Source organism: Gastrolobium bilobum, unplaced genomic scaffold (assembly GCF_033153095.1).
Source record: "Gastrolobium bilobum isolate Gb01-03AN ecotype WA unplaced genomic scaffold, APGP_CSIRO_Gbil_v1 utg28140, whole genome shotgun sequence".
Taxonomy (NCBI): Eukaryota; Viridiplantae; Streptophyta; class Magnoliopsida; order Fabales; family Fabaceae; genus Gastrolobium; species Gastrolobium bilobum.
In genome coordinates this window covers 8641-21937 of record NW_026898356.1, presented here as the reverse complement: position 1 = coordinate 21937, position 13297 = coordinate 8641, and the positions used below count along the sequence as shown (strand labels likewise).

Genomic DNA, 13297 nt, shown 5'->3' with positions numbered 1-13297 from the left:
CAATTAAAAGAGGAAAGTTATATCTACATGAATTATTTTCGCAGGACATGTTAAAAATGTTAAATTTTTTTATCAAATCATACATATCTTTGACTTAATTGAAAGAAAATCAAAAAAGAATGTCACATTTCTCAATCAAATTCAATTAAAAGGGGAAACTTATACGATTGTTCTTCTTCTTTTTTCTTTTTTGTAAATAAGGAGGGGAAACCCCCCGAGTTATATGATTGTTCTACATGAATAAAAGATATTATTTTATTGAAGAATAAAAGACATTATTTTATTAAAAAATAACAAAATATTATTTTATTAAAAATAGACAAAAATATTCTCTATTAGAAAATTATATATTTATTTCGGATGGTATAGTATTGAAGAAGGGGTAGGATATTGTAACAAACAAAATTAGGATTACTACCAATGTTACTACCAATCAATTTCACCGTTAGATTGATTATGTTGAATCATAACCATACAAAGATGGAAATAAATACAAAGTATTAAATATAGGGAATCATAATCATACAAAGATAGAAATAAATGTAACCGTTGAATCAATTTAATCAATCTAATAGTGAAATTGATTGGTAGTAACATTGGTAGTAACCCTAATTGAATTTTACAATATCCTACCCCTTTGAAGAATTAGAAGCCATCACAATTAGTTTAAAAAAAGAAGGCATCACAATTTAATGCGATGAAAGGATATACGCTTTTTCTAGTATATGATTAACTTTTCTTTTTTAAATGAACACTTATATTTTGTCTAGGGAAAAGTGTTTGTCATTTTAAATGATATAAAATTATGTCATTTTAAGAGAGAGATAGACACAAAATAATTTTTTTATTTAAAATTTAAATTAAAAAATTACTCACTTTCTCTCTCTCAAGATTTTTATTTTTTTGTGTCTATCTCTCTCCTAAATGATATAACTTATGTCATTTAAAATGACAAACACTAAACCCTTTTGTCTATTTAGTTTCAAAATTCCATTCTATTTTATAACAAAAATATGTATATATAATACGGCAAAATATTTCTGCAGTTAATGCAGATAAGTTATCTGCATTTATTTCCAAAACGATGTCGGTTTGGGATTGAAATATTAAAAAATTATAATTATAAAGACTATAATAACCCTGAAATAAATTAAAATTACAAAAACACAATGATTTTCGCACCAGAACGACGTCGTATTGGGCTTACTGCAGATAACTTATCTGCAGTGACTGCAGAAAAAGCAAACCCACAAAATATCATTTTTTTTTTGGATTGCCCATAATAATATCATTCAATACATATCTAGTCAATTTCACTATAGAATACTATTCTTTTCTCTACTATTGAAAATTAATGAAGATTATTTTTTTTCCTTTACTCACACTTTGTGTTTTTAATTTTACTATTCTATTTTTTTTGTCAAAAAATATATTATTCATTGCTTCATATTATAAAACACATCTCTAAATAATTTCATCATAAAATATAAATAGACAACTTATAATTAAAAATGTCATTAATTTCTCTAAATGAAAAGAAATAATTCAAGAAAAAGTAAAAGAAACAAAAGAAAATCCCTCCTGTTCGCACTCTTCTTCAATGCCTTCGTGCAACTTTACCCTCGCATCGGCTCTGGAAGGAAGAGGAGGAGTGGTTCCATGCAGAGGACTCGTCGTCCAAATTGATGTTGATGGTGAATGTTGTCTTTTCTTATTCACTGAGTTAGAAGAAGAAGAAGAAGCATGTTCGTGAACTCGAATTTCCTTTTTTTCCATCAGACTCAAGTACTTCTTTAGTGCATGGATGGCATGACCCTGACCCTTGTGCTTCTTCTTGTGCTCCTCTTTATATTTTTTATCATGTGTAACATGATGACTCTCTTTGTGTCCTTTCATAAACCCAAATAATGAGAAAGCATGTTTGAACTTACCTTGTAGGTTTGTTCCTCTATCATTCTTCTTGTTGATCCTTCTATTTTCTTCATCTAATGACTTTAGTATGTGGGGGGTTAAACATTCCATGGAGTTGGTGGAGAGCGTGGTAATGCATTGGAGATACGGTGTATTGCGTCTCTTATAGAATAGGAGACCATTCTATGAATTTTTCTCAAATCATACATATCTTTGACTTAATTAAAAGAAAATTCAAAAAAAATTATAATTATATATCTCAATCAAATTCAATTAAAAGAGTAAAGTTATATCTACATGAATTATTTTCGCAGCACATATGCCAAAATTGTTAAATTTTTTTATCAAATCATACATATCTTTGACTTAATTGAAAGAATGTCAGAAAAGAATGTCAGATTTCTCAATCAAATTCAATTAAAAGGGGGAACTTATACGATTGTTCTTCTTTCTTTTTCTTTTTTGTAAATAAGGAGGCCCGAGTTATATGATTGTTCTACATGAATAAAAGGTATTATTTTATTGAAGAATAAAAGACATTATTTTACTAAAAAATAACAAAATATTATTTTTTTTAAAAATAACAAAATATTATTTTATTATAAAATAACAAAATATTATTTTATTAAAAAATAAAACGTCACTTATTAAAAATTATGAGTCAACCTGAAGGCTTAGAGGCTAAAATAGGTTTGTAACATGTTTCTAAACAAGCTTTTTAATGAATTCAAACTTACACTATTTTTAAAACAGGGCAAGCCTAGACAGGCCAAAGGCAGACTTAGCTATAGGCTCCTGACAAGCCACTGACCATTTATATACCTACTTCTATCCCTCTAAATGATTATCATCTTTTGGTATGTGTATGAATTTTATTTTTAAAGATAAGTGTTAGAGAATAATATAAACCATTAAAATTTCCTCTCTCAACAGTTTAAGCTTTTGGGTTGAATTTGTTCTTTACATGGTATTAAAGCTTGAGTGCGATCACATGGTCATGAGTTCGATGCTCATCGCCTCCACTTTCTAATGAAATTAAATAAAAGCACAAAAAGTAAACCAAAAATTAAATCTGTGCAATATTCAGCATTCAAACTCAAAGAGCTTTTGCATGAGGGGTATGATAGAAAATAATATAATTCATTAAAAAAGCTCTCACCCAACAACTTAAACTTTTGGGTTGAATTGATTCTTTACAATAACAAAATTAAATACAATAATAGAAACTCAAGTTGTATTACACTCAAATTTTATATATCACGGCTCCACGTAATATTAATATTTTATTTATAAATATCTAGTCTATATAACAAATTTAATGTTATGTATATCTTTGGAGTGTAAAAATTTGAGATTTATTAATTCTTGATTTTAAACTACAAACATACTATCAAATTAAAGAAGTTTGTATTGAACTATGCAACTATTATAGAGGATATTGAATTATTGATTATAAAATTTAAACTTGCACTTTGGTTTTCTATGTAATTATTCAAATTTTCACAGGTGCTGTGGCTGCGTCTAGGGGTGTTAACAAGGCCGAGCCGAGCCGAGATTTAGTCTTAAAAACAATGTTGTTAAAATTGAGATCTTAAATAAAATCGGATAGGGATTAAAAAATCGTAAAACATAAAATCGTAATGTAAAAAAATCGTAAAAACGTAAAAGCGTTTGGAATATTAGTAAAATTGTTTTGATGAAAAAAATCGTAAAAACGTAAAATCTTAGTGATAAATCGAGATTTTAACAACAATGCTTAAAAGGTTAAGCCTGTATTTAAATGTGTCAGTCTGACCAAGCCTGTTACCTGTTATAAATATAATTATCGGCATGTGGCCTGACTTATTTACAAAAAATAAAAGCTTGGTTTAGCCTGATTTAAAAAAATAAGACAATAAAAATTTATCCAAACATAATATACAATCAACAACACTATTATTTTCATAAATATTCATAAATTCAATGTATATCCAAACAATATAATATAAAAAAAATCATTCAAAAAGTCTGTTTAACCAATAAGATGGGGTGAAATGGATTAAGGAGAAAGAGAGGGCTATTACAACTTACAAGTAGTATAAAAAATAAAAAATAATAATATACTAGGCCAACCTAAGAGGCTGTAAGACTGAGCTTTTGAATTGGAGTCTGAGACCTTTTTATTAAACGAGCTTTTATACAAGTTCAAGTCTGGTGCCAACAACCAATTTTAGACATATAAGCTTAGGCCTTTATTAGCCGAGCCAAAGGCCCCTGTTTCGTTTAGCACCCGTAGTTGTGTCAAATAAAATCTCTTATTTATAAGTTACATAATACTAGTGGTTAATGCTGTTCCGAGAGTAGAATGAATAATTATGAATACCAATTTTTCATAAATAAGGATAATTAATTGACTAATTGAAAATCATATGATCACCTAGAAAAACTATGAGTAGGAGTAACTTATATATGAAATTATATTCATATATATATATATATATATTGAAAATACTTTTTTTTAGAAACAGAAAAATTATTTTGTGTATCGCACATTTTACAAGGAATTTTGGAGTTAGCCCACTCATTATCATTCATATTCCTTGGTGGATTGCTGCTCCTTTTGGGGCTTTCAATTTATGCGCATCGCTAAAGGTGTAGTGGCTATCGACCAAAAAAGAAAAATACTTGTATTAAAAAAGAAAAAAAGAAAAATTAGTAATCGTGTTATAAAATGAAGATAAAAAAGAGAAAAAAAAAAAAAAAGGTATGAAATGAAGGGAGTAAGTCTAAAAATATTAGTCTACCAAAAAAAAAAGTATAAAAACATTAAAATATAATTTCTTAGAAACGCATGAATATATTAGCAATTTTTATAGAAGATATGTTATTGTATAAGACTTCAATGCCCCAGTAGTGTAATAATTACATTACATATAAAATTATTAGATATATGAAAAATCCCAGTAGTGTAAAAATTACATTACATATAAAATTATTAGGTATATGAAAAATCAAAGGTCATAATACAGGTTTCACAACAAATGGCTTGTTTTTTTTTAGTGAATAATGGCTTACTTGTTTCAGATTCTGTTCTAAGTAGCCTTTGAAAGAAAGAAATTTTTGTTTACTTTCTTTTATGTTAATACTAGTTGATTACCCGTGCGATGCACGGAGAAAAAAAAATCGGTTTGTTTGTCCCGTAAACGAATTAATAAGAAAATCGGTTTGTTCGTATGACATAAACGTGTAACTTTTAAGGTAGGAACAAAAAAAAGAATATAATAATTTAAACACAGTAAATTCCATGGTTGTCAGCAAAATCTCCGTTAAAAAAATATAAATGTCATGTTGACAGCAATATAATAAGAAATATGCCCAACCGATACTCACAACAGTTGTAAAATATCGTCCGCCATGCACTATTGGTATTTGCTGCTGTTCGAAATGAATCATAAACAATATGTAAACAATATTTGGAAAAGAAAAAACTATTGAAGGGAATTATATAGTTTAGGCAGATGAATAATTCAGAATTACAATGAAAAACCTTTGACTCTGAAAAATGACAAGGGAATAATATACTGATTGTGCCTCGAATACTGAATCTGCATAACAATAAAAAATTAGTAGACAAATAAGCATAACAACTAAAGGAAATCAACAAAGAAGATTAAAAAATATTTTCTGATAAAAAATTGAGATCTTACCTGATACCAAACAACAATGTTATCTCTTTGTAGAAATAACCAAGTATACTACACTAATCTTTGAAATACTTCCTTGTAGACGATGTTAAATGTAGTATTTGTAACGCAACCATTTTCATCAAGTATCAGCATCTTCAATCCATGTCTGCTCTTTACTCTAGATAGTGCCACATATAATTGCCCATGAGTGAAGACAGACCTAGGAAGATAAATGCCAACATGAGACAACGACTGTCCTTGACTTTTGTTGATAGTCATCGCAAACGAAACTACCAAGGGGAATTGTCTTCTTTGGAAGTTTACTGGAAATGTATGACCCGATGGGCTGATCGTCATTCTAGGGATTAACACAGTATCTCCTATATTGTTTCCTGTAAGAACAATTGCCTCAACAACATGATTCCCCAACTTTGTAATAAGTAATCTCGTACCGTTGCATAAACCTCTTGATTGATCAATATTTCTCAATAGCATCACCGGTACTTTAACCTTCAAAGTTAATTTATGATCAGGAATCCCCGAACATGAGAATGTATTTAAGATATCAGGGGAGATTTCATCATTCTCAAGAGATGAATTACCGTCTTGTTTCAAAACCTTATCTGAACTCAATAATGTCCTTTCTTCACCCGGAATCACAGCTATTAGGTGCTCGTTTAACATGGCAACATCGGACAATTTAGGAGTCAGAAGAGGACGTTCTTTAAAGAAAGTAGGATCTAATATATTATCCATCAGATTCGGGTAAACAAAATCAACAATGTCTGAAAGTGGGTCTTCTGAACCTTTGATCAACAATTCATCTGGAATTGTTATAATAGATTCTCCATCAACATCATCCCCAAGATCACCATCTCCTATTTTAAGCAGCCACTCAAAAAATTCTTTTATTTCCAACAAATTATTAGTGCTACTTCCAGAATTGAGACGCATGTTCTTGGTCAAAGATAACAGATGACAATGGGACCATAGATAGGAAGAATTGATGGTTGCATGAACTATATCTTGTCTACTGCCATTTGGAATGACAGGTAATATTTGCCGAAAGTCACCTCCTAGAACGACAACTTTTCCACCAAAGGGCATATCAACACAGCTAAGAACATCTCTAAGTGTTCTATCAAGAGCCTCAAAGCAAAATTTGTGTACCATCGGTGCTTCATCCCAAATGATTAACTTTGTTTTTTACAACAACTCTGCCAAAGTAAAATTTTGTTTTATATTACATGTTGAATCTTCGGTGATCTGTATAGGAATACGAAATCTAGAATGTGTCGTACGTCCTCCAGGAAGAAGAAGTGAAGCAATTCCGCTAGAAGCAACATTAAGCACTATTTCAGCTCGAGATCGAACAAATGCTGACAGGGTGTTCCAAATAAATGTTTTTCCAGTCCCACCGAAGCCGTACAGGAAAAAAAATCCTCCTTTACTTGCCGAAACAGCTAAAATTATTTTGTCATAAACAACCCTCTGCTCATCAGTGAGTGAATTCAGTAGTCTGTGATGCTCTTCTTTCAAAGAGAAACTGTCATACAACAATTCATCCATCACCAATCTATTCTGCATATCCAATAAAGATTCACCCATGATGCTCGGCATGGATGGGTAATCAGAGAGGCATTTACCGTTGCTTTGCAACACCATATCGATTTCTGCCAGGGTTATGTTTTTTTATAGAATCCTCTGTAAGCAAAGCATCTGAAAAAAATTGAAAAATACAAAAAAAAAAGGATTAACAAAGACAAAGTTGGTGAGGAAAGAAAAATAAAGCGAAATTATGAACAAAGCAGAGGGTGTGAAACATAACGAAATTTTTAACCAAATATTAAGAATAGGACGGTGTATAATGTATAAATGTAATTTTATTATGAAGGAACAAAAAATGCTCACATTTTTTCGAAGGTCAAGTGAATTAAACATAAGCAAACTTTTTGCATAAATGAATGCACGATACAGAACGTCAAGAATATTAATTATAGTGCACAATACACATAAATGAAAGCACAAAATTTGTTCTGGACAATTACCTTCACGTCCAATTCTTTGCCTATGCCGATAAAGAACATCGTCAGATAGTAATTCCCAGCATTTTTGGAAAACATTTTCAGGCCTGTTCATTGAGTTACCAAATAACAATAAGGCAAACAGATTTCTCAGATAAGTTGCTGACCCCCAAGAACTTGCCTCCTTAATTGCATCAATGTACTCATTGTCATCAACCAAAAGCCCCAAAGAATAGCAGGCATCCTTATATGTAGGAAAAAACACCCCATTGACCGTTCTCAAATCTTCATAACTTGTACAACCCTTTTGAAAATTAAGTAAAGTTCGGAGATAGGAATCTTCTCCATTATTGGCAGAAAAACGTTTTATTGTTCCAATTGAAAATCCTTGTTTTCTGGGATGCCATTCATGCGTACTTTCTTTATATACAAATTGAGTTGGATACTCTGCATAAGTAAGATTCCTACCTTCTGGATATTTTTTATTTGCATCCATCCAAGACTCGAACATTGATTGTCTAGACTCCGCCCTAGTCTTGACATCGGTTATTGAAGCATGATCACTAAAAACAACGCTTTTTTCATTGGGTAGGTGAAATGGCAATCGCTGAACAGGGGGGAATCTGTAATGAATCTCAAATTCAAATATTCTCCAAGCAGCTTCACATGCGGACACATACCTATCATATATAAGCAATAAATTCAAATTAAGTTAGAAAAATGTTATTCCAAGTAACGAAAGGAAACATAACCGATATGAATTCAACAACCTGCAATCATAAAACATTTTGATTTCATCATCTGAATGATTTATAGCAGCTGTCACCCTGTCTTGCCCTTTATGGATGTATTTAAAGAGATATTTAATGGCACTACTTTGACAAGTATATTCAACATTGATATGCGCTTGATATTTTAGAAGAAGTTTTGCATTATACGGCACAACATAACGATTATCAAGTTCAACGCCGTTCTTTTTGACAACACTTCCATCATTTCTTCTTCTATAATGAGGGAATCCATCATCATCATCAATAAAAGTACGGGAGCAGAACTTCTTGGGAAATTTCTTTGAACAATGTCCGTTCTTCATGCAAGGAGACTTGTAATTGTCAGGACCACAGGGTCCATGCATCATATAACTCGTGACAGATGCAAAAAGTGAAGGATTGAAATCTTTGTTAGGAATCTCAGCTGAAATCAAATTATCAATGTCAAGTCCAGTATTAGGTTTTTCGGAGGGATGCAAGAAAAGTAGAATATGAGCATGAGGCAGTCCACGTTTCTGAAATTCAATTGTACAAACATCTGTTACATTAAACAAACAGACAGAGTTAGTTAAAATCAATAAATTGGTTTTTTTCGATTTTTATTTTGAATTTTTTTGGTAGGATACATAAAATTGTGATCCGGTTTGTCCAATTATTTTCTATATATTAATGTGTAAATTTTGTCATAAAAATCGAAAAAAAATAATCTCAACAATACACTTACGTGCATTAACTGTGCCAAGAACACGACCCTTTTTTAAATCATGTAGCAATTCGTCCAATTTGAACTTGAATACTCGGCAAAGAATATCAGGACGATCTTCAGCGTTGAGTTTTCTTGCCTTAAGAAATCTGGTAATCTCTGGCCACTTAGGATTGCAGGTGATCGTTATAAACAGATGAGGATATCCAGCCCAACGGCAGATTGCAAAGGCATCTTTACAATTCTCAGCCATATATCTAGGTCCGCCTGTGAACGAAGAAGGAATAATGATACGCTTTCCAGTGTTTATAGCTTCATCTTCACCCCTGTCAAATGCATTTTTAATATTTTGTATAACTCTGCCCTGAGATGACTCTGGTTATATCGAATAAAATTCAGCCGATCAGACTCAACCATAGTGTAAGCATCAACCAAAAATTGTTGAAAAAGCTTCCTTGAGTGATGGAGAACTTCGGACTCTCCTGATCTCATTTGAATTCTGAACGAAAAGAATTCTCGCATGCTAACAGTGGATCTTGGATTAGTCCTACCATGGGATGTATAAGATCGCTCGACATCATCACGATAACCATCTTCACCATAAGGAAATAACAAAGGATACTGCAATCCAAGATACAACGGATGCTTGACATCTATACGCTGCAAAACTCTATCTTGTGTCTCAACAACAATATCCCTATCACCCAATGCGCTGTCTATATCCCCAACAATAAGAGCAGCAACTTCTGACGCAGACAGAAGATTATAAACTCTGCCATCACTGCCACGCTTTCGAATAAGCCTCAACTTCACTCCACTAAAGTCATCTTCCCTATATCGATCTCTAGCGTACCTAAAAGATTGAGCAATACTGTTGTGTTTATCCAGCATTTGCTTCAATGATAGGACAATATCAGGATCAAGCATATCTTCACTGTTTATCGAACTGCAAGAATAATGTCATAAAAATAAGTAAAAAATAAATAAAAAATATACACCGTAATTGATAGATGACAATAGATTAGAAAATAACGTGCCTTAAACAACCCAATCTGTTGTCAACTTCATTGTCAGTATCGTATATATATAGCTGAGCAAATTTTGGAGTATCTGTCAGCTGGAATAAGGCTGCCTATTAAATGATGCACTCGTCCCCCAACTCTAAAACAATAAGGGCCAGAAGCTTGATTCACTGATCCGTCCACTTTTGCTCCAAAGGAGGTGAAGGAAAATATCATATTGTATGCTCGAATATTCCGTAAATAGTGGCGGCTGTTGATATTTGAATTATCATGCAAATTAAGCAAAGCATCAGGAGGAACTTTCAATAAAGGAAGTTTTACTTTTCCATTTACGCAGCACAAACCAAACTCTGGTGTGCTGGGTTTATGATTTTTTTTATTTCTCTCCTCGTACCACAAATGTGCTCCGCATTTCTCGCAAACAAAAGTAGGATCCCCCGCATCCCAATAATCTTAATAAATACAAACACAGAGAAATCACGATATATGCATAAATTAGGTTCGAAAGAAAAATGAACAAAATTTAAATTGATGCAAATACCTTCACTGTTAGAAGTAATGTTAGGCAAAATGGAATTATTCATATAAGTACCTGTAGCATAAAGAAAAAATGACACGAAGATATTAGAAATCATTTCAATACGAACATTTTGAATATTTTTTCTTGCTATAAGTAGAATTTAATTACTATAGGGAATTTCGTAATAAAAAAACCACAAAAAATTGTGATAGTATGTCGTGCGTGCTCATATTAATATGGTTCTGTTGTAAATACATAATGAATAACGTTTTTTTTATCTCACTTTGTTTGAGGGCATGCGTTGCAGCACTACTTCCATAGGTATCACCTGGAGTAGAATATTGTATCCTTTACAACAACAGAAAATTGAAACAGTGTTAATTCAGTTATATGGTTTCACAAAAGTAGTAACAGTATACAGTTACTAATAAAAAAAATTCATTCTGATCATAACTTGTCATGGAGTCAGAATTAGATATCGTAGTAAGAGTTGAATGTATGGACACAACATCATTAACATCTATTCCTATTTTTGAAATTTCAAAAGTTGAGTAATTAATATACCACGCATAAAATGAATGAACAATAAGTAACACATGACAAATTACCTGTTAAGTCTTCCATTCGAGTTATATTGTCTATATTAATAAAACGCCTAGAATTCTTCTTTTCAACCAGTATGCTTTTTTGCCTCATTCTAGCATTTTTGGTATCTATCAAAAAATATGAGGATGCCAATTTTTTGAACCAAATGAATTACGAAGCAAACGATAAAATTAAATACTTACGGAGCTATTTTTTTATCAAACCAAATGAATTTAATAGACACAATTTGAATATTTTGAATACGAACATTTTGAATATTTTTTCTTGCTATAAGTAGAATTTAATTACTATAGGGAATTTCATAATAAAAAAACCACACAAAAAATGTGATAGTATGTCGTGCGTGCTCATATTAATATGGTTTTGTTGTAAATACATAATGAATAACGTTTTTTTTATCTCACTTTGTTGGAGGGCATGAGTTGAAGCACTACTTCCATAGGTATCACCTGGAGTAGAATATTGTATCCTTTACAACAATAGAAAATTGAAACAGTGTTAATTCAGTTATATGGTTTCACAAAAGTAGTAACAGTATACAGTTACTAATAAAAAAAATTAATTCTGATCATACCTTGTCATGGAGTCAGAATTAGATAACGTAGTAAGAGTTGAATGTATGGACACAACATCATTGACATCTATTCCTATTTTTGAAATTTCAAAAGTTGAGTAATTAATATACCACGCATAAAATGAATGAACAATAAGCATAAAATCTTAGATAAGATGACAAATTCCAACATAAAAATCAATTAAAACAGCTGATTTCTTTTTGTAATAATTTTTATATATTTTTTGTAAACTACAGCTACACAAAAAACCAAAAATCTTTTTTCTAAAAAGTTAAAAATTTTAATTTAAAAAAAAAGCAGAATTCAAAAATCAAATATTTTTTTAAAATCTATTTTTTTTTGTAAAAAATATTTCTAAAATTAAAAGGCATAATTTTTTTTATAAGTCAATTCAAATAGACCCTTAATTATTTTTATTTTCTCACAAAATCGGTTCAAAATAAGTTCAAAAATGGTTTAGAAGCTATTTATATTTCAGAAGCGGTTCATACTTCAGAACCAGATCAAAATTCATTTGAGTATTTAGTTGATTCAATTTAATTTTTAAATTTATTTATAAAATCAGTTCAATTCTTAAAATTAGTTGAGAAAAATGTGTTTCCATTCCATTCGATTCAATTTGATTTGGTTCGATTATTTTACACGTCTTAATAACAATGTAGAATGTGAGGTTTATGTTGTGGAGTCAATCACCCCCTAACAATGGGTGGGAAAACATAGAAGGAAACGCAAGCTTTTAAAATAAAGTTTCATTATTTTATTTTAGATAAAAAAGGTTATCACTATAGTAAAATTAAAAGTATCTTCTATGTACCGAAAAAAAATATATATCTTCTACTATATTTTCTTTTTCGATAATAGATTTGCCTTCAGCTAATATTCTTTTCCCACCATCCATATTTAAATTCAAAATTTTAAACCATTTCAAATTTCGAATTTTAGATCAGACGACCAATTACAACATAAAAAGCAATTAAAACACCTGATTATCCAATTAAAATAATGAATGAACAATAAGCAGCACATGACAAATTACCTGTTAAGTCTTCCATTCGAGTTATATTGTCTACATTAATAAAACGCCTAGAATTCTTCTTTTCAGCCAGTATGCTTTTTCGCCTCATTCTAGCATTTTTGGTATCTATCAAAAAATATGAGGACGCCAATTTTTTGAACCAAATGAATTACGAAGCAAACGATAAAATTAAATACTTACGGAGCTATTTTTTTATCAAACCAAATGAATTTAATTGACACAACCTTTGTTTTATCAAACAGAGAAAGTAATGTTACCGTTAATAATATTACGAAGCTGTTGTCTGTTACAGCTCAACTGATTGTGTACATTGCCTACTTCGTAAAGTCTACATGTTATAAAAAGCAACAATCAGAAACAACATCGAATAGAACTAAAAGGGATTTGAAATCAACCATTAGAACGCAACACAAAAAGAACTCAGAGCGAAATAAAAAATACCTGCTGGCCTGGGTGTTAGTGAAC

General features: G+C 30.8%; 1 pseudogene; it reads right to left on the bottom strand.

The window, feature by feature from the left end:
- Positions 1-5423: 5423 nt before the first annotated feature.
- Positions 5424-12920, bottom strand: LOC133315210 (uncharacterized; annotated as a pseudogene).
- Positions 12921-13297: the final 377 nt, after the last annotated feature.